Source organism: Physeter macrocephalus, chromosome 14 (genome assembly GCF_002837175.3).
Source record: "Physeter macrocephalus isolate SW-GA chromosome 14, ASM283717v5, whole genome shotgun sequence".
NCBI classification, from domain to species: domain Eukaryota; kingdom Metazoa; phylum Chordata; class Mammalia; order Artiodactyla; family Physeteridae; genus Physeter; species Physeter macrocephalus.
Window position 1 is genome coordinate 121,951,238 of NC_041227.1, and position 4,049 is coordinate 121,955,286.

General features: G+C 48.3%; 1 pseudogene; it reads right to left on the reverse strand.

The window, feature by feature from the left end:
• Window positions 1-1,934: 1,934 nt before the first annotated feature.
• LOC102984984 (RNA-binding protein 4B-like) lies at window positions 1,935-3,350 on the reverse strand (annotated as a pseudogene).
• Window positions 3,351-4,049: the final 699 nt, after the last annotated feature.

A 4,049-nucleotide genomic window follows, 5' to 3' on the forward strand; every position in this document is an offset into this window, starting at 1 on the left:
AAAAACAGCATGCTGAGGGAGGCCAGTCTCAAAAGACTGCATACTGTACGATTTTATATGACATTTCTAGAAAAGACAAACTATAGATGCAGAAGCGGATCAGTGGTTGCCTGAGATTGGGGTGAGAGCAAGGACTGTCTACCAACAGGCAAGAGAGAACTTTGTGGGGTGACAGAAAGTACTAAAACTGAATTGTGGTTGCACAAATACATGGATTTACTAAAACTCATCAGTATACTTATGGGTGAATTTATGGTATGCAAATTAGACCTCAATAAAGCTGTTTTAAAACAAAACTACAGGAGCGAAGGGGCAGATGTCTGCTCGAGGTGGAAGAAAGGGTAGGGAAGGCTTTAGAAGAGAGAAATTTTGAGATTATATCCTGATAACGGACATTTAGCTGAGGCAGGGATTTAACAGTATGCAGAGGCAGGAAGGCATGAAAACTCAAGTAGGATTTGGGGAGGGAAAAGAAATAGGTGAGACTAAAGGGCAAGCTGCACTTAGAGACGGGGTAAGTGAGAAAACAAGAAGTTGGTACGAAGTTGGTACTTCATCTCATAGGTCATGGGAAGTCACTACAGAATTTGAAGGGGGCTGAGTGACTATCACATCTGAGTTTTAGAAAGCTAACTCTGGAGGCAGTGTAAAAAGATGACTTAGAGATGAGGGGAAAAAAGCAAGAGGCCATGTCCAGGTAAAAGATACAGAACCAACTATTTAGTTTCTAACGAGGTGGTGGGAAAGAAGACAGTTTCTAATCTCAGCAGCTAAGATGTTGGTGTCACTAAAACAAATAAGGACGACAGGAGCAGATGCAGTTTTGGGGGAAGGTGGTGTCATAAATACTGTTTTAGGTTTATTGTGAGGTGCTGTCAAGATATTCAGGTACAAATATCCAGCAAAGAGTTGCAAAACTGGAAAGAGTCCGGGGTTGACGCTGTGGCTTGGGGAATTCTTAGCAAAGAAATAGTCACTGAAACCACTGAACTGTTAAGATTGCTATGGACTCACATAAACAGCAAGAACCTAGGGCTCAAGATCAAAAAGGCTAATTATAGGGAATTCCCTGGCAGTCCAGTGGTTAGGACTCCTCGCTTCCACTGCTGGGGGCCTGGGTTTAATCCCTGGTCAGGGAACTAAGATACCTGCAAGCGTGCAGCCCAAAAAAAAAAAAAAAGGCTAATTACAGAGTCTACCCTGTCATTCACGCAACGACATTAAGAAAATGCTTTTCCTTCTGTCGCTGTTCTTTTTTTTTTTAAGCGTTAAAAACGTTTATTTGTCAAAATATTTTATTTTAAAAAAGTGAGAGGAGTGGAGTAAAGCAAGGCTAAATTTCAGCTTATGTTGTACCACGATCAGACATAAAAAGACAAAACAAAACAACAACAAACAAAACCCCAATGGTCCTAGCAATTTCAGAAGATTAGCTTCAGTGTCAAAGTCTAGAGCTAACAGAGAAGAGGGGAAGGTTGCCTGCCACTACATACGGTCATTTTAAAGGGAAAGGCGGGGAATTCCCTGGTGGTCCAGTGGTTATGACCCAGCGCTTTGAGGGTGGAGGGAGAAGGTTCATCCCTGGTCAGGGAACTAAGACCCTGCATGCTATGAGGTGCAGCCAATTGAAAAAAAAATTTTAAGAAAATTAAATTTGAAAATAAAAATAAAGGGAAAGGAGATGTTGCAGGTAGACAGGGAGAGGGGTCAACTCCTAAGGAAAGCAAGTTAAGAGGGATTCCACTGTACAGGAAAGAGAGGCTGCCAGCATAATCCTCACCTAGGGCCGTGCTGTGGTCTTGAAGCAGATGGGACAATAGTTGTAGGTAGTTGAACACGGAAGCTGCTGCTGCCACTGCCTCCTAGGAGCAGACTCGGTAAGGCTAATGGTGGAGCGCTCCCTATGCATCACTGTTATACATGGATTCCCCGTAGCCAACGGTGTCACGTGTGCACGCTGCTCCATACTGTTTGTTATAGAGCTCGGTAAAGTCCGCCACACTATCCATACGATCTACTGGGCACTCTTCTGACCAGTGCCCCTCTTTCCCACACTGACAGCAGCCACCCAGGGGCAGTCCGAAGCTGGCTGGTGGATGACTGCACCTATGTTCGTGTGCCTTGAAACTCTGTGTTGTCAAGGCCCCCGACAGCCCTACTGCATCCTCTGCCCGCTCCACGTGTACGAAGGCATAATCTTTCACAACGTCACATTCGATGACTGAACCATGCTCCTCCAACCTGGCCCAAAGCTCTTGGTTGGTAGAAGCAGGACTGATGTTGCCTATGTGCAACTTGGCTGAAGCTTTGCTCTTTCTCTTTTTAAAATAAATTTATTTATTTATGGCTGCATTGGGTCCTCGTTGCTGCGCGCAGGCTTTCTCTAGTTGTGTCTCTAGTTGCATTGAGCAGGGGTTACTCCTCGTTGTGGTGCGCAGGCTTCTTATTGCGGTGGCTTCTCTTGTTGCAGAGCATGGGCTCTAGGCACACGGGCTCCAGCAGTTGTGGCACACGGGATTCAGCAGTTGTGGCGCACAGGCTTAGTAGGCTTAGTTGCTCCGCAGCATGTGGGACCTTCCCGGACCAGGGCTTGAACCCGTGTCCCGTGCATGGGCAGGCGGATTCTTAACCACTATGCCACCAGGGAAGTCCCTGAAGCTTTGCTCTTATCCTTGCTGGCTTCCACGGTGATGTTCACCCTATGCAGCTTGTAGTGGATGGCATCCTCGGCCGCCGCCTGGTCCTCTATGTGCACAAAGCTGTAGTTTTGTGGCTTTTGTTGGTGCTGTTTGTTTTTTGGCGCAGCTTGCGGGACCTTAGTGCCCCGACCAGGGGTCAAACCGGAGCCCTCCCTGGTGAAAGCAAGGAGTCCTAACCACTGGAGCGCCAGGGAATTCCCAAAGCTGTAGTTCTTTTTTTTTTTTTTTTTTTTTTGTGGTATGCGGGCCTCCCTCTGTTGCGGCCTCTCCCGTTGCGGAGCACAGGCTCCGGAGGCGCAGGCCCAGCGGCCATGGCTCACGGGCCCAGCCGCTCCGCGGCATGTGGGATCCTCCCAGACCGGGGCGCGAACCCGGTTCCCCTGCATCGGCAGGCGGACGCGCAACCACTGCGCCACCAGGGAAGCCCAGCTGTAGTTCTTAATGATGTCACATTCCAGCACCTTCCCACACTGCTCGAGGAGTCAGCGGATCGCCTGCTCTGTGCCCTCCTGGGGCAGGTTTCCGATGAACGGCATCACCGTCCGGACAAGAGCCTCTGTGTGGCGGCGGCAGCGGTGGCGGTGGCGGCGGCTCTGGCGTCTCAGAGAACCCTACAAAATGGCGGCGGGCGCCCGAGCCCCGGCGGCGGGACCGGGCACTGCTCGCGCGTCAGCGCACGCACGCGCCACTGCGCGCTGCCTCAGGCTCGCGGGCGCCACGTTGCTGTTCTTGTGGTCAGTTTGTTCCTAGCAGACCGCCAACAGATTTTACGAAGAGTTACAGATTACAAAACAAACATGCCAAAGATGATGATCAAACTGGGGACAAATACATAGATGGGAGAGCAGAATGCAGAACATAGCAGAGGCAATTGAGACTATATAGAATCTGCTATCTAGAAAGCAAGGTGCGTGCTTTAGCTGCCTTTGAAACTCTCATAGCGTGAATCTGGGTACTAGTCTGCTCTTTCAAGTTAAGGGTATATGGGTCAGATTCCATCTATTGCCCTCAGCTCATCCACAGCCATCCCAATGCACATCAGTTCTACCATGTTGTCAATAATATACTGTGCAAATTGGCACCCTGGAGATCTACCTTCCTGGACCTTCCCAAAGCCCCCAGTTGGCTAACACATGGAAAGGACAAAAAATTTCACAGATTGTTATATACAGGGTACTAGGAAATACAGACAAAAGAACAGTAGGCTAAATGCCAGAAGATCCAGATTCTATATTCTTCCACCATGGACAAGTTAATTATATTGTTTGTATGTACAAATGGGTATAGAATGCACAGATCAGATTTTGAAAATTTAAGTGTTGCACCGTGTATGGTAATACTGCTTGAAGT